The following is a 19,224-nucleotide window of genomic DNA, read 5'->3' on the forward strand; positions in this document are numbered from 1 at the left end:
GCGATGAAGCTAAGAGTTTAGTGAATTTCAGTAATTGTGAAGAACATGATATTGAAAGTGAAGATGAATAAAACATAATTTTAAACTATATTAAAATAATAAAAATAATATATAAAATATAAAAAATACAAAAAAACGTACAAAAATTTAAAAAATGTAAAAAAAAATTAAACCCTCCTTGTAGACTGTAACCTTGACGCGGTGAGGAGGCTTAATTATTGTTTAAATAAATTGATTTATTTGTTTAAATAAATTGATTTATTTTTGCAGTTAACTAATAACAGTCTAGTGCACATTCAAAAAATTTTTTTTGCTGATATAGACAGATTTCTTGATATCCCAACCAAAATAACCATTTCGATAGCACTTTTGTTAGTCATGGTAGATTTGCTATATCGAATTTTTAATTTTTGGCAGTGAATTCAGATTCAGCGACCAAAAAACTCATAGGATACCAAATTTCATTGAATTCGATTGAAAATTGACGTAAGTACAGATTTTTGTCCCTTAACGTCGCGTTTTTTCCCACTGTGCGCCGTAGCGGCCGCCCCTCCCCAGCGCTTGAACCTTGAGATTGCTAGGCGCGCGGGGGGAATTGTTACAACAAGCGACAATGGCTATACTTTATATTACGCACAAGCGTAACGCTAAATTCTCCCTTTGAGTTATGATAGTTCCTTACCTTTTTTAATAAAAATAAAATTTTTTAACGACAAAAAGTATGTGTGTACGTGTACATACATGTGTACAAAAAATATCAGTTTTAATGCTTAAAGAAGTGATTACTAAATTTATTTTTTTAATAAATAACAATTATTTTTAATAAAAAATATTTTTTTGATGATAGTCTTAAACGTCGTAAACGGTCATTATAAATTTTAAAAGAAGCTGTTATCATATGTTCGAAACAAAATTTATGCTTCTTCAAAAAATATTAAAAAATTTTATCGATTAAAATGGAAATGACAACCAAATAAAATGATTGTTTCAACTTTATATTCTTAATTAAAAATTAAATAACTAGGATATTTATATTTTTAATAAAATTAATCCTTGTACATACATACGCGAGCTAAAGAATAATCACTTTGTGACAGGAAAATGATTATGCCTTAGTTCCGCGATTTTATATCACTATTACTATTTACGCTGATTACTATACACGTACACGTAAAAAAATATGATTCTAGTTAAAAAAAAAATCAATTATTCACTTTTAATTTTATTTTTTTTAATAATTACTTTATCTTTAATGACTGAAAAGAGTATTCTGTTGATAATAAACACCACACTTTACAAATAAACAAATAATGTTTAACATTTTCGCGTATGTACACACACACATACACACACACACACACACACACACACACACAAATTACACACAAATTACAAACCAATTCTTGAATTAAGGAATAATCATTTTCCTGTCACAAAGTGATTATTCTTTAGCTCGTGTATGTATGTATCCCCCCCTCCACACACACACACACACACACACACACACACACACACACACACACACACACACACACACACACACACACACACACACACACACACACACACACACACACACACACACATTACATACTAAAATTTTCTTAAATTAAATAAATATTATTTATAGGTTTTGAAACATTTAATAAATTCATATATTCGTAAATTTACACGGAGAAAATTTTATAGTAAAATTATGTATGATTTTATTATTTATGATAGTAACTACGAACTGTAAGAAGAAATTTCAGAGAATTATATTATATAAGTAGTGTAAATATTGTCGTAATTTGATGAAAAACATAATAAAAATTTTCATAATTCCTTCTTGGCCCGCATTTACTATTTACCATAGTAATTTTTACCATAAAGTTTTTTCCGTGTATTATAAATCTATCACAAGAATTAATTTTATTAAAAATATAAATATCCTAGTTATTTAATTTTTAATTAAGAATATAAAGTTGAAACAAACATTGTATTTGCTTGTCATTTCCAGTTTCATGCGCTCTACCTGCTCATAAAAATCCCATAAAAAAATACCAGACACCCTGTATAAAGATAATACCACTAACGTTTTAATCGATGGACTCCTCATTGTCATCACGATTATCCTCTCTTTCGTCGTTCCAAAAATTTTTATTGATCTCTTTTTCTAGCTTCTCGCAGGCGTAGGCCACGAATTCGGCTTCGGTGCCTTTCCTTCGCTGTACGGAGAGCCTCTTTCATACAGGCTTGGAATTCTGAGCGAGTTGGTTTCTCAAAATACCGGTTCCTACATACTGCTTCTGAAAAAGAAATAAAAGAAAAAATTGTTAATATAATAATGACGTTACCAAGAATAAAGTATAATTGAAAATTAAAAACATTTTACCATAAATTGCTGTAATAAATCGAGCATTATACAATGGCCGTTTACGCCGTTGTTCATCCCTGCGTCCTCCTCACCAAATAAAAGAGGACGCCAAAACATCTGCAAAACCTTCTTTAAAACATATGTTTACGGCTCCCTTCAAATTGAAACTACCAATGTTTCACCTAAACAAAAAAGGACCATTAATGCAGAAAAATATGTTATATTATAATTTACAGGATGTCTCACGTTCTTCTTTATGCATTGTTTTACAATAACAGATTGTATTTTTCGTTTCCTGTTCAGAAAATCTGTCATTAAAATAATGCGAAACAAATATGGCATTGTATATATTGTTATATCCGGCCGAATATTCCGCGCCGGCTATCACGATCATGCGAGGATCCGCGCAACAAAGACGCGTTGCTATGGCAACCGGACGCTGGCAGACTCGCGCGCTCTTGCTACCGGAGCCTGGTCTATCACGCGTTGCGAACGTGCGGTCCACTCTGGCGGCGCGCATGCGTCAATTATTAACGCAAATTGTTAATGAATCGCGATAGTTATCACAAAAACTCTATTGAGGAGGTAATCCTCCCCCTTGACGGCTCCCTTCTGAGGCGCCTCGCCTTTGGGCTACCAACGATAATTACGTAAACTAGCTAATTAACAGGATTCATTAATAGCTCTTTAGAGAAGGGATAAGTCGACGCTCTTGTGCGCGCCGGTGCATCTGCATTCGCGCGGGATCACTTGGCGCGAAGTAGCAAGAGCCGAGCACCCTCATTCAATTAATAAATAGCGTTAATAATTTTTGAACACGAGTAGGAGCACGCGGTGGTAGGAGCACCTCCGTGGCGCCGACATCTGCTATCCGCAAAACCACGATGAAAAACTCAAGTAAGGAATGCGCGCGATTAAAAGGCGCAGGCGATAATTGCGCGCCGCGCAAGTAGAAAATATGAATACGGGGGTGAAACTTTATTTAATAATTGTAAAATCAGAAGAAATAGTTAATTAACTAGCGAATTAAATGACAGACGATAAATGATTTATTACCTCGTCTTCCTAGCTCTTCACCCCCAAACGCTCTCACTTGCGAATATATAAACTACGATTTTCGGGTGAAAATCGGGATTTTGCCTCCTAGTCTCGCGCTAAGTAGCTGTAAGACCAGTTCTTGTACTGCTTTTGAACTAGATTATTTCCAATAATTCCATTTCGAACTTAGAATAATTTTTTAGATTCGGACTAAAATATTTTCCGCGATTCAAATTTAGAATAATTCTCGAGAATTGGACTTAGAATAACTCTCAAGATTAGGACTTGGAATATTTCTTGAATAACGAATTTAGAATATCCGTAGTGATTCAACTCAGAATATTTCTTTACAAGTTCAAGATGGCAACTTCCTCCTTCATTAATCATTAATCATAATTTGTCGTTAGAATCGGGACCGCTGCGATCTTCTTGCGTGCGAACACAAGCGCCTACGAATATTGTAAGGTGCGAGTTCTCATTTATTTCTTTTGTTTCTTTTTTTATTAAAGAGAATTAATATTTAAAATCGAGTCATTCTTTTCTTTTTTTCGCGAATCTCAGAGCGCTGGGCTGATCGGTGGTGTTTCATTCTCTCTCCTTCGCGAACAATGTGGGAGGTGAAGGAGAGCGCTGCGCCGCGTTTCCGCAAGGAGCGCAACAATATCCCGTTGTCCCTGAGCGAGCGCTGCCCAGCGTTCCCTCGGAGTACTCGGGAGAATAGCGTCCTCTATTTCTCTCTCACTCTGTCGCTACCCGTCCTATAGAAGACGGACAGCCAACGGTGCGGGAAGATGCGCGCTAACTAGCGTTCATCCTTCACCGTCAATCGTCCCTACGAAGTCCTTGCGACTTTAGAGTAGGCGCGAGGTCCGGCGCGCTACTGAGCGTTCCGCCATTCTTGACAGCACCGGAGCGGACACTTCGGTGCCGCTACAACCAGGCGCCTCCATTCACGTGTATGGTGGCAGGTATACGTCTCCTGCTCCTTCTGAGTTACGCTTTCCAGCGTCCTCCGAATAAATTAACAGCCGCCGCGTGAAGCACCAGCCGACTGCGCCGTCATTCGATTAACTGACAATTTCCTACTTCACACAATTGCATTCATTAACTATAAACCACGAGAACTAACGAAATGGCATTCTCCATCACAGAATGGGAAGGGTTTGACGTGAAGGGCGACGGGTCCAAATAAAAAGGGTGTTGGAGGAATTGACAGCGCACGGAGAGTTTGACCCTCGCATCTTCAACCAGCCAGTTTCCCGCGCTCTCGCGGCTCCACCGCCTTCCCCGTTACCCTCTCCCCGGGAATTCTTCAACCCGACGGCATCGAGTCTGATCAAAAATGGAACCGACCAACCGCCGTCAAGTAATTTGCAGGATCGCCAATACGCAAAGCCTGTGATCGTGGCTATAGAGACACTTCCTCCCGGGACCTGTATTTCGGCTAAAATAACCATGCTGGGTGTTAAATAATAATTAAAATAAAATAAAAAGAGAAATTCACACAAGCGTGCTTTTGCAATTCGATTCTCTTCGCCTCCTCCCTGTAACCGCTCGGCAGGGAGAGTATCCAAAATTGAGTTTATCCGATCCTAACCCCACCGGACGTCACAATATTAATGCGGAATGAAGTATAACTGCAATGAGTCTGAGGCCGATATTCACGTTCTTATTTTAAGACCGTTTTAAGTAATGTCTCAAAACGCTAATACGGCTCTGTGATTGACTAATGACAACTTAAGACGGTACTTAAGACGGTCTTAAAGATTAAAATCCATTATGAATACCGGCTTGACAATCAAAAAGTACTGAGTCAATGTTCATAAAAAACGGACTTTTATAAAAAAAAATAACTTGACACCTTTTAAATTTCAGACACACATAGAACTTCTTTCTACTTACAACGTTGGAATAATCGTTTTTATTTAAATCCTCAAAAGCATCCATCTGTGCCAAAGAGTGGAATTGGAAGGCTGTTTGGTTTCTGTGTGTAGGTCTGGCTATTTTGTACACATTTCAACACTTTTTCTAAGATACTATTCATTCTTCTGCAAATAAAATATAAAAATAATTAGTATTAAGTAAAGATATTACAATAATATACGATATATCTAATACTTACTTGAGCTCAGCCTTTATTCGAGTTCTTGTTCTCTCCTGCAAATATATAACATTTAGATGTGTGTGTGTGTGCGTGTGCGTGTGCTTGCGTGCGTGCATGTGATTAATTTTTAAGAATATCGTTGCAATTCCCTTCTTAATTCCTCTTCTCTCTCTCTTCTCTCTATTTATAATCTACATATATGATATAACATAATGTTATATCGTATAAAAAATATGTACGTAGAGAGGGTGGAAATAATATAATATTATGAATAACAAAATATATTACATTACTTTTTATTTTAATAAGTTTTAGAACAGATAAAAATGATAAAAACAATCACACAATTTTGGTCTATTATAAAACTTATTGCAGTAAAAAAGGTCACATTCTTGTATAACAGAGATCGGCAAGAAATGTACTTCTCGGCCGATTTCAGCAGGCTCCGCCTCCCACTATTTCTCTTGCCCCGCGTGCCGCGCTGGCGGCCTACGAACCGTGCGAGGCTCAGGAGCATGTATCTCGTGAATGTATCTTTCCAATAGTTTTCCTCGTCACCCATGAGGTACTATTGTCGACGCGTTTTTTTTAAGTGGTATTCCCAGTAGGCCTAATCTACTGATGACAAAAATGACCTTTTGAATGAATAAATAGGAATTAAATAAATAATTAAAAAATTTAAGACTTTCGAGATCTTTTACAAGCAAGAGAAGAAATATCCGAAACTTTATATTGCTCGTAGCGAGCCGCATAATACACGGTAAAGAATTGTTGCTTAAACGGGAATGTTTCTCATTTTTTATGATTTTCATTTTGGAAGATGAAGTCTCGCATAAATGCGTGGACCCAAACATGGAATATATTCGAAGATCAAAATCATAAAGCTTGGAATAAGACGATTTTGATAGAATTTAAAAAAAATCTAAACCGGTTTTGTTGATTGTTTTTAATAATATGTCATTTTGTAGATCGCATAATTCATCTTGCTGTCAAGATGCTGTTCTTCGATTGGCGCTCTAAGGGGATTTTCAAAAAGAATTAATTCGTTTCTAAGTTTTTCAAAACATATAAAACGCGAATAAAATTCTGCTATAAGGCTATCTATGAAATGCATATATTCTTTAAAATTACAGTTACTGTCATATTCTTCAAGAAGAATCTGATAAGAAGGAAAATAAGGAAAAATGTTATTATTTAAATGAAATTTAAATAGCTGTAATTTTCTACGAAAAGAATCGACATGACTAACTAATTGGGAAATATTTTGATTCGGTCTTTGCAGCTTTAAATTTAGAAGTCTAAGTTGATTAGTCATGTCAGTAATAAAAGCGAGTTCGGAAAGAAATGTTAAATTTTTCAAAAAAGAGATATATTCCTCAAATTTTTGATTATTTATTTCTTACAAGAAAAGGAGGATCTCTTTTCTTATTGCAAAAAATGTTTCCAAACATTTTGCAGCACTAAGCCAACGTACTGGACAATGGAGTGGGACATCGGTATGAACAGCATTACGTTCTTCAAGAAATAATTGAAATTTTTTATGAGTTAAAAATTTATGTCTACCTTTAATAATATTAATTATTTTTGTTACCGTTTCCATAGTTGTTGACAGTTTTACTACTTTACCATTTAGTGCTTCTTGATGTATTATGCAGTGTATAATAGGAATATTAATATTTCGCTGCTTTAATTGACCGGCAAACCTCACTTTTGTACCTGTCATACTTTTTGCGCCGTCAGTCGAAAATTTTTTTAAGTGTTTCTTCGACTGCCAAAAAAATATCGAGACCCGTTGTTGTGTCACGTAAACATACAAAATCTAAAAGCTCCTCGGCACATGAAAAATCATTTTGTATGATTCGAGTAAAAATACTCAGTTGACTCAGTCGAATATCGGTGCTTTCATCATAACACAATGAAAAATATGTACATGATTTTAAAACATTTTGTAATTTTTTTTCTAAAGAATTACTAATGTCTGTAATTCTTGAAGATACAGTTCTTGCACTAAGAGGAATACTTGTTGCTTCGTCAAGTGTTAACGAATTTCCGAAAGCTTTTACTGCTTTAACAATACAATTTTTTACAAAATTACCTTCAATAAATGGCTTAGAAGTTTTGTGCTATAAGAAATTTTGCGCTAAAAGTAAATAAATAGCATAAGAGGCTAGTATGGATTTTTCAGAAGATTTGGAAGAAGATATTGCATTTTGTCGATACACTAATTTTAATCCTGCGATAATATTTAATTTTTCTGAATTGGAATATTTGGAATATTCGACCGAATGACGAAATTTGAAATGCCTGTCTATTACAAATTTTTTACTGTAGAAGGTTTAAAACCGCAAAGCAGACAAATTGTTTCGTTGACAATATAAGCGAAGAAATAATTAACTTCCCATAATTTATCAAATTGTTGAGCATACCTTTCCTCAGCCATTCTCACTGTTTCATTAACAGAAGAAACTATTAAATCTTTCCTATGATCGCCGCCTCGATTCACCAATATGCCCACTTTGATCACAAAAGTAAAATATATTTCACTGATGCAAAAAACTGATATTACTGATACACCAAATATCATTAATGCGACAAATGTATTGTAGAGAGACAACAAATCTAACCAACCGACAATGAACAAGTCATCGAAAAGATTGTTAGAAAACTTGACGAGAGCAAGTGCTAGGTGGACGACGGTGATACTGTTTTGTTTTTTCTCAGTCACAATTTTCTACAGACAACGGATCTCGATGTTCTTTTGGCAGTTGAAGACTCACTTAAAAAAATTACTCACTTAAAAAATTTGACGTAGATATTCGTAAATGTTTTTCGATTACGACTGACGGCGCAAAAAGTAGATGATAGGTACAAAAATAAGATTCGCGGATCAATTAAAGCAGCGAAATATTAATACTACAATTATACAATGTATAATACAATAAGAAACTTTAAGTGACAGTTAGTAAAACTATAAAAAAATTATAACAATGGAAACAACAACAATGAAAACAGTAACAATGGAAACGGTAATAAAAATAATTAATATTATTAAAGGTGGACATACATTTTTAACTCATAGAAAATTTCAATTATTTCTCGAAGAACATAATGCTGTTCATAACGAATTCCCACTCCATTGTCCAGTACGTTGGCTTAGTGCTGTAAAATGTTTGGAAACATTTTTTGCAATAAGAAAAGAGATCCTTCTTTTCTTGCAAGAAATAAATAATCAAAAATTTGCGGAATATATCTCTTTTTTGAAAAATTTAACATTTCTTTCCGAACTCGCTTTTATTACATGACTAATCAACTTTACTGACATGACTAATCAACTTACAAGGGGACCTTACGGGTCATGGGTCATCGATTTTTTTCATATTTATAGGATTTGAAGATCAGTACCCGGACTTCAATTTCGTAAAGCAGTACGATGCGCTTCTCAAAAATACTCGAGGAAATCGATTTTGAAGATTTCCGATATCTTTAAGTACAGAAAATTTTGACCTATCGTCAGAGCCGCTTGTAGCCGAGCGCACAGAGCTCTAGTTTCGTAAGCGCGGAGTCTCTCGGGAATACCGGCGTGCTAGCCAGAACGGTCTCGCCATCGGTAAGCATCGGCCGCACCGAAAATTCGCACAGCCACAACGTGCGAATCGCGAGGGTTGCTCAACCCAGTGTGAATAATATTGTAACGGACCTTTGGGCACGAAGATACAGACAATAAATCAAATTCAGAGCAAGGAAGTGTTTCTTCTGTCGACCCGCCTGATCACGAGGACCACGCCGTTGATTACAAGCGGGCGCGCGCGCCAAGGCGTACGATACATTGTTTTGGTCCTTCGAGCCGGATGGTATTCTCAAGGCCATTCGGATATCTTCGTGTCAGCCAGCGAAGCGTCCGGGCAGCCGAAATACACGGCGAGACAAGATCCTAACCTACGAGGGATCTCAGAGCTTACCAAGGGGCAAGTCTCACGCGGCAGTTACGAGCCAAGGGACGCAAGGGCCTTATCAAGTCACAAAGGCCGCGCTATTGTCCACCAAGAAAACGAGCATACCGCTATCCTAGTCGAGGCGACGAGAAGGTTCGAGAGGCGTCCAGACGCCATTTGCCGCTACATCGCCGCCACGTGACACGGACCAGCGAGCGACAAGAAGCTTCGAGAAGCATCCAGACGCCATCTTCCGCTACGCCGCCGTCACGTGATACAGCATTGCCAGCAGCGACCCATACCGCGTTTAGGATAATTCGCGTGAATTACATTCAGGTAAGGATCGTTATCGGGCGTTGTCGCCGGCCAGAAACTTTATATTGACAGGTCGTAAAATCATCGCGTCATGTCCAACGAGCAAAATATAAACGCCTTAAAGAGGCAACGCACGACGATCAAGGCATTGTGTACACGCACTAACTCGTACGTAGATTCGGTAACAAGTCTCACGCCGACGGTGAAGGCGCAGCTTAAGGAACGCAAGGCGAAGTTAGAACAGCATTGGCTAGATTATGCCATGATACAATCGCAAATAGAAGGTTTGGACGAGAGCGAGGCCGGCGATCGCGCGAGTTTCGAAGAAGCATACTACGTGTTAGCTGCTAAGATAACGGAATTACTCGACCCCCCGGTCTCCCCCTCTCAGGAGACAAGAATGTCATCACCGCTAACGACGGGTACTTTCGGAACGGCGGATACGGCTAACGTTCGCTTGCCAAAATTGAACCTCCCCAAATTTACCGGCAAATACGATGAGTGGTTCCCGTTTTTCGATAAATTCAACTCTAGTATACATTCGAACGCATCTCTAAATAACGTACAAAAATTGCAATACTTGCGTGGTTGCCTCTCCGGTGAAGCTGGCGACGTAATCAGTTCATTAGAAATTTCGGAATTAAATTACGAAGTTGCATGGCGTCTCCTGAAGGATCGTTACGACAACAAAAGAGTCATCGTGTCGAATTATGTCAGATCAATAGTCGAGCTCGCGTCGATGACTAAGGAAAACGCGGGCGAGCTACGCCAGATCGCGAATAGTGCAACGAAGCACATCCACGCCCTTCAGGCCTTGAAACGTCCGACGGCGTATTGGGACGACATATTGACATACATTGTCAGTTCCAAACTGGACCCGATCACGCGACGGGAGTGGCGTACGACTCTGACGGGTTCAAGTATTCCAACCTTTAAACAGTTATTAGATTTCATCGTTCACAAGTGCGAGGTGCTGGAGCCGACTGACGATTCAAGCACCCATACTCGTCCGAAATCAAGGCACCAGACTGCCTACCACGCTTCTGTTAAATATCAATGCAGCTATTGCAATGGCGACCATTCGATTTATCGCTGTAAGAACTTTTTAGCACTACCGGTCTCGCGCAGAAACGCCGAAATCCGTCAACGAAAGCTTTGTCTCAACTGCTTACGCTCCACCTCGCATGGTGCCAGTCAATGCACGTCGGGCGCGTGCAGGACGTGAAAGGCTAAGCATAACACACTCTTGCACGTAGCAACTAGCACGGAGTCCGGTACCCCCAGCTCCGACGAAAGGAAGGAAACAAGGACGGCAGCATCGTCGCCTGCAGTAGTAACACATGCACGCGCGTCCGGCGGCGAGCAGGTTATGCTGTCAACGGCTATTGCTTATGTCAACGATGCCGGTGGTGAAATTAGAGAAGCGCGCGTCTTGTTAGATTGCGGCTCGCAGGCGAACTTTGTCTCGAAAAAATTCATAGAGCTTCTCGGATTAAACTCACGCTCGTTAGACGTTTCCGTTTCAGGGATAAACGGAACGGTCACCAAATCTTCTCGTGTCGCCACTCTACAGTTGCGGTCGCGTTTAAATTCGTATTCGGCCACTATAGACTGCATCATCACCGATCAAATAACGGACGAGTTGCCGGCCTTCGGACTTAAGCGCGATAGTTATCGCTTGCCGCATCATTTGAGGCTTGCCGATCCTCAATTTTATAAATCAGCGGAGATCGACGTCTTGGTGGGCGCCGGAACATTCTGGGATCTGTTGTACGTGGGTCAGATTAAATCCTCGCCGGAACATCCCACGCTCCAAAAAACGCGTCTGGGGTGGATCCTAGCCGGCTGCGCGAACAGTCCCCTGGAGTCAGGACAACGTATCCGAGCGCTTCACGCGAGAATTTCTAATTCGCAATTACACAAGGAGTTAGAACGATTCTAGCAACAGGAAGATATGTTAAATACACCGGTTACTCACGCGACGGAAAAAACTTATTGCGAACGGCACTTTGTAGAAAACGTTTTTAGGACCGCCCAAGGTAGATTCGTGGTAAAATTGCCGGTCAAGGAGCAGTTGATCGACAAGTTAGGCGACTCCAAGGAGACCGCGTTGAGGCGTTTTTACAATCTCGAAAAACGATTCAAGCGGGATCCGGAACTGAAGGAGCGATACACACAGTTCATGAACGAGTACCAGAAATTAGGACATATGCGAGAAACGAACGTACCACCGGACGAAGACTCAGTATCATTTTATCTACCTCACCATTGCGTTCATAAGGGTTCGAACATCCGCGTCGTGTTTGACGCGTCATGCGCAAGTAGTTCGGGCCTTTCGTTAAACGACGTGTTATGGGTGGGGCCGGCGATTCAACAAGATCTCATATCCATTCTGATGCGCTTCCGCGCATTTGCTTACGTTTTCGTGGCCGACATTATTAAAATGTATAGGCAGATCGCGGTAGACCCGTCGCAAAGAAGTTTACAAAGAATCCTATGGAGAAACGACACCGACTCGGATGTAAAGGTTTACGAATTAACAACCGTGACCTACGGTATAGCCCCCGCATCGTATCTTGCCACAAGGTGCCTTCAGCATTTGGCAGATCAGTACGCGACGCGTTATCCGACAGGCTCAAGATGCGTTCAAGACGACTTTTATGTGGACGACATTTTGACCGGGGCGGACAGTATTGAAGAAATAAAACTAGCTCGCGATGAAGTTATAAAGATACTGCGCGCAGGATCGTTTGAGCTTAGTAAATGGGCATCTAATCTCCCGGGTTTGCTAGATAACGTAAACAAACAACGCGATAAACCTGTGATAATAAACGACCACTTACACAAGTTAGCAATGATCCAAACGACCTGGCATATCTCAGCCCTGGTCATTTTCTGGTCGGCGCGGCGCTTAATAGCCTTCCTTGCCGCGATTTACAGGATATAAACGAAAACAGACTAACACGTTGGCAGCGAATAATACAGATACAACAGCATTTTTGGCGCAGATGGAGCTCCGAATATTTACATTCTTTGCAAGAGCGTTCCAAATGGAAAACGAACAAGGGAGCTTCACTGAAGCCAGGGCGACTCGTAGTGATTAAGCAACCGGGCCTCCCACCCTTGCAATGGTTGATGGGTAAAATCCAGGAAATCCATCCGGGCGCTGATGGAATCGCACGAGTCGCGACAGTAAAAATTCACAAGGGAACACTTGTAAGACTACTATCTAAACTGGCATTGCTGCCCATAGAAGCGTAGGCTTTGCGCGTTTCATCACACGTTCCATTACGTTATATTCCACCTTAGGTTAAGTCACACTATTTACTCACAACACATCATTTGTTCTAGATTATTTACCGCTTCACAGATTTAAGTAATTTGTAGTTCATGAATTAAGTTTATATGTCACACACATTAGGATACCGAAGAATTTTGGTTCAACAAGCTTCGACGATGTACTAGAAGGTAATCATATTTACTTTTCCTTGTTTGTTGCGAAACTCTTATGTTAAGATTGAAAGCATGTCCTTTCAAGGGGGGCGGCGTTATGTTAAGTATCATTCGAGATATTTAATTTCCCTAGCGAGGTATCGACTACCATATCGACGCGGCGTCATCGTCGAGTCGCGATCGCGTGCTTCGGAAGAAATCGGCCCGCCTCGTGTTCCTTCGTGGGAATACCGGCGTGCTAGCCAGAACGGTCTCGCCATCGGTAAGCATCGGCCGCACCGAAAATTCGCACAGCCACAACGTGCGAATCGCGAAGGTTGCTCAACCCAGTGTGAATAATATTGTAACGGACCTTTGGGCACGAAGATACAGACAATAAATCAAATTCAGAGCAAGGAAGTGTTTCTTCTCTCGACCCGCCTGATCACGAGGACCACGCCGTTGATTACAAGCGGGCGCGCGCGCCAAGGCGTACGATACATAATACATAACAAAAAAACACGCAATTGAGAAACAACCCAACAGAAGCAAACCGAGGGGGGGGTTGCTTCTGTTGGGTTGTTTCTCAATTGCGTGTTTTTTTGTTCTGTATTATTTGTCTATGTTATGTGTAATTGTGTGTATGACTGGATGAAGCTTGCTCATGTATCACCTGCATGGCACAAGGGCCAGCAGGTATTTGTGTATATTGTTGCATTCTCTCACTGCTCTAGCACACACGCGCTCGCGCTCGGAAAAGAGAAAACTCTATTTCTTTCAAAAAAGGTTTATTAACTAAACGTTTACAAGAACGAGCTTGAAACACGTCCGAACGCAGAGACGCGCCAAGAACAACAACACAACAACTGATTACATTCACATGGCAACCAATTTTGTCTGTCACAGCTGACCGAGGTGATCGATATATTGATTTTCGTGACAACTGACTACAGCTGCCGTTCACAATGAGCGCGAGAACACCGCGCTCATAACAATATGTTGGGTTGTCTGTGTATGATTCAATGTTCTGCAGCTGAATGTGTGCATGTGTGTTTAGTCTGGATATTGTTGTGTATATTTATTAATGGATCGTAATCTTGATTGCCGTCCTCCAGTAAACTTCTGATGTCATCTTATATCTTTATCAACGCTCGTAGCAGTACATCTTTTCTGAATTGAATCTTCATCCGAAGATGTTGTCTGATATCGGGTTGATTTCGAAATTATTCTTTTCAGCCGCTCCATCTGCTTTTGTTTTTCTGTTTGTAAGTAAAATTACATATTAATTAAATAATCTACGTGTAACATGTAACATATAACATTAAGAAGTCTACATAGCATATGTATTTCATAATAATGTAATAACTATAAAATACCACATGCATTACAGGCATTAAGAAATGCATGTATGACTGTTAAAATACCTTTTCAGTAAACTCTAGTCTGAGAATATTATATTATTGTTATTGACTGACGTATACAATTTTATTTTGAAAAATTTGGTAATTATTTACATTAGCGATTCCTCACCGATTTTGATGACCTTTAAATATGTTGTCAAGGTCATCATTCTGAACAACTTTTCCCTATACATGTTACCGCCGCTCGGCCTTCGTTTTTGAGTTATACACAAAAAATTATTAGTAAAAAAATTAAATAAATACGATACTTACAGGTAGCTCCGATAACCTTGACCATAACATGTCGTCAAGGTCACCCTCCTGAGTGACTTTGAAAATATTTTAACCGTCGCTCGTGATTTATTTAAAAGTTTACAACAAAAAAAGTTTTATAAGTCTGATACATAATATTGGTGCTTTAGATACAGCACCGATTTCCTATCTTCGTAGCACAGAACAATGTAAAAACAAACGATTGTAGCGACTTCTACCTCAGTCTTTATGTCTTTATAATTTCACGATGCTATGCCGTTTGTAAATATAGTCACTGATAACATTAATCTTCATTATTATTAATAGAAATTGGAAAAATTTCGGCCATTATGTCAAAAAATGCAACTATTCTTGTATTAAAGTCATATTGTCGTCGAAACAAAAATTCGGCTGTATAACCAACATAATGTATTTCTCGAGTTCCATATCGCGGAACATTGGCTCTAGTTTTACGCCAACAACGTTCAATATTTTGAGTATGTGCCCCACTATCTGGATCAATAAAATTTATTTTATGGTTCACAGTTAAGTGTTTAAATCCTTCTTCATTTAAGCAATTATAAGATTTTCATTGATCCGATATAATTGTAGAACCTGGTTTAATCCACTAATGAATTACTTGCAGCAACGTTTTAGATGATCTATCCGAAACTGGCTTAATAAATAAACGTTTGGATACACGTTCAATTCCACCAAAAATCCATTGTTCAGTAATAAGTCGTCCTTTATTATACTTGCGTTTTCCGATTTTTGCTTCATCAATTTCTACATTTATATTATCTCCTCCAATTTGAACCGAATTCTTCTCTATCCACAAAACACATAACACTCTCGACAAAAGCTTGCCCAATCAACAGCTGTTTTCGATGAAATATTCAATTCATTTTCTAAGAAAGCTTGTCGCGGTGATCGAAGCATTAAGTGATAACCAATAAAGCGGCAAACGTTTTGAATAGGAAGGCGTGATTGTTCGAACCAAGAATTTTTATATGCACTTATTTTTAAATTACACTGCATTTTAACACGTTTCTTATTCCGATTTTTAATATAAGAGGTAACATGACACGAAAATATTAAGTTCTGCCGATCAAATTTCATTTCCTTTTCACATTTTATACAATTAATAGAACCATGAATCACTTTTCGTTCAATAAAAAAATCAATTAATTTATCATAACTATAACAAATATCCAAAAATTCATATAATTTCATATTACTTTATAATATAAAACCACGTTAAAATATGTAATTTGTTACATAGAACAACACTAAGCTTCGCTCATGTATACAACTACTGGCATGAATGGTATCCAGCGACAACTTCAGCATTATACGCATATAATAGAAATTATATATTACGTACTTCATGTCAGCAGAGAACGCGTGAGCGGGGGAGGGGCTCCGCCCCTCCCCCTGCACCCCCTCCCCATAATTTTTTCTAACCTAACCCACACATTTTAAAGTCGATATTTGGTTAATGCAAGAATATTAGAAACGAACAGCGTGAAAGGTCGCAAACCTATGTGGTACTGTACAAGTGTGGATGTCGTTTACTTTACGTTTTATAAATATGATACATGATATCAGTGTCTTATGTAAAGTAAACGACATCCACGCTTGTATAATACCACATAGGTTTGCGACTTTCCACGCTGTTCGTTTCCAATATTTTTGCATTAATCAAATATCGACTTAAAAATGTGTGGGTTAGGTTAAAAAAAATTACGGGGAGGGGGTGCAGGCGGAGGGGCGGAGCGTTTTCTGCTGTACCACATCATTTTTCAACTATTCACACAAAACAAGATCCTCACAAATACATGCACATATTATCGCACCGGCAGGAATGGTGTAACTTTTTGGTGTAACTTTTTTTGTTGTGAACTTTTAAATAAATCACGAGCAACGGCTAAAATCTTTTCAAGGTCACTCAGGAGGGTGACCTTGATGATGTGTTATGGTCAAGGTTATCTGAGCTACCTGTAAGTATCGCATTAATTAAATATTTTTATTAATAATTTTTTATGTATAACTCAAAAACGAAGGCCAAGCGGCGGTAACATGTATAGGGAAAAGTTGTCAGAATGATGAGCTTGGCAACATATTTGAAGATCATCAAAATCGGTGAGGAATCGGTGAGAAAAAATAATTACCAAAAATTTAGATGTTATAGATTGATTTAAATTTAAAACATAACTAATTTTACTATATAACATATTGTTATACATTTTTATATGTACACAGAAAAAAAGATTTCTTTTGATTTAATAAACAGTTTTGTTCCAAAGAATATATTTCTTTGATTTTAATAAATTTTATACATATTTCTTTAGATTTAATAAAATTTATTAAAACCAAAGAAATATAAGTAGTTGTACTAGGCCGGTTCTAACTCAAACAATAGAATGGGGGGAGGGGGAGGGGGAGGGGGGAAGGTAATTACCTGTCAAATAAATTTCAAATTTCTTTTGTTCTTATTGTTCTTTATAACAATTGACCATGTCATAAATTTTCTTTTGTTTATTGTTTCTTTTTAACAAATTACCTTGTCATAAATTTTAAACTTTCTTTTTTCTTTTGTTTATTGTTTCTGTAACAAATTATCCTGTCATAAATTCCAAAATTCCTTTTGTTTATTATTTCCTTTTAACAAATTACCCTGTCATAAATTTTAAACTTTCTTTTTTTTTGTTTATTGTTTCTTTTTAACAAATTACCCTATCATAAATTTTAAACTTTCTTTTTTCTTTTGTTTTTATAACAAATTATCCTGTCATAAATTTCGAATTTTCTTTGTTTATTGTTTCTTTCTAACAAATGAGAAACTTGTCTCAACATGTTTTCGAAAGTCCTTTGTGCTCACCACCACCGCCGCTCAGGTAAAGAGACTTTATTATTATTTCATATATATAATGTAATTTTTATTTGATTATTTATAATTTGAGTTAGATTACATATGCATATGTATTCTAATTTAAATTATAAATAATTAAATAATAAAAATTATATTACGTATATTCCACCCTAGTTAGTTTGCTCTCTCTTTCTCTCTTCCCTACTATGGAACTGTGTCCGACCGTTTATGCGCGCAATCGGGCCTCACTCCCCACTACACTAATCGTATAAGCAGCGCCCTTATCTTGGCTGCCAGCGAGCGCCGATATCAGGCTGCTAAATTTTATAAACATAAAATATTTAAATAAATAAAAATAAAATAAAATAAAATAACATGCGGATACTGTAGTCTGCGTTTAATATTATACCTGAAAAATTTCTTTGATACAATTGAACCTATAGTAACATGATAAATCTTAGCTTTCTCTTTTTTGAAATTCTTTTCAAAGATCATGTGACTTACAAATAGCATAAGTATATATAGGTGAGACTCTTAGAGCATCCCTTAGACGTTTTCAAGTGCGATTAGTAAAAGATATAGTTTTTCCGAAAAAATGACTGATATGGAAATCGAAGTTATCAACATCGCTGATGATGATTACATCGAAATTATCGACATCGCGGACGATGATAATGAAGTCGAAATTATTGAAATTGAAGATGTACATAATGTACATTGTGTAAATAACGTAAATATAGATGTAAATAATGATGAAAATATAAATATAAATATGGATGTAAATATGGACAAACACATGAATCATCAAAGAGCCGCCGATAATTTCATGCATTTGGATGAAGAAAATGCAATGGACATCATCGATGATTTTGATGAAAATGTGCCGGATCTCCACCTTGAGGAGGAACAAGAGGATAACGAGAGCGTGCTGTCCGAAGACAGTCAGTATTTAAATGACTGTAGTGAGGAGTTCCTGGAAACGCGTGAAAAAGATGTTTCAATTGCACAACTAGGAGCGTTAAACGCACAAACGAAACATTGTGCTATTTATTGTTTTTATAAAACCGAGCAGACATACGGTACAGGCACATACACGGCTTGTGCTGAATGTATGATTGGAGTGGCGTATATGGACGCAGACAAAATGTTTGCCGTTCGTCAACACGTAACAAATACAGTTTCTGCAATTAGCGGCAAGTATTGCTCTAATTGCAGAAAACCAGTGTATATTATAATTCCATGCAATTTATGTCCGGTCTGCACACATTAAAAAAAAAAATAAATAAATAAATAAAACTAAGAAAAAAAATTAAAAATAAAATAAAGTTTAAAAAAAACATACATTTCTTAACAATAGTCACCATTTCCACCACTACTACCACTATTATTGGAGGGGCGCACCGTATAAGAAGAAGAGCTTCAATCTCAGTCAACCATTACAAAAGTTTAATCATCCTCACTACAGTCGCATATTACCGGACGGATAACAAAGGATAACGTTGGCTGCTTGAGTTGATCGGTGG

At 37.9% G+C, this 19,224-nt stretch overlaps 1 pseudogene; it reads right to left on the reverse strand.

Annotated features, from left to right (window-relative positions):
• Positions 1 to 1,858: 1,858 nt before the first annotated feature.
• On the reverse strand, positions 1,859 to 6,060 carry LOC105840180 (annotated as a pseudogene).
• Positions 6,061 to 19,224: the final 13,164 nt, after the last annotated feature.

The sequence above is a fragment of the Monomorium pharaonis genome, chromosome 5 (assembly GCF_013373865.1).
Source record: "Monomorium pharaonis isolate MP-MQ-018 chromosome 5, ASM1337386v2, whole genome shotgun sequence".
In the NCBI taxonomy this organism is placed as follows: Eukaryota; Metazoa; Arthropoda; class Insecta; order Hymenoptera; family Formicidae; genus Monomorium; species Monomorium pharaonis.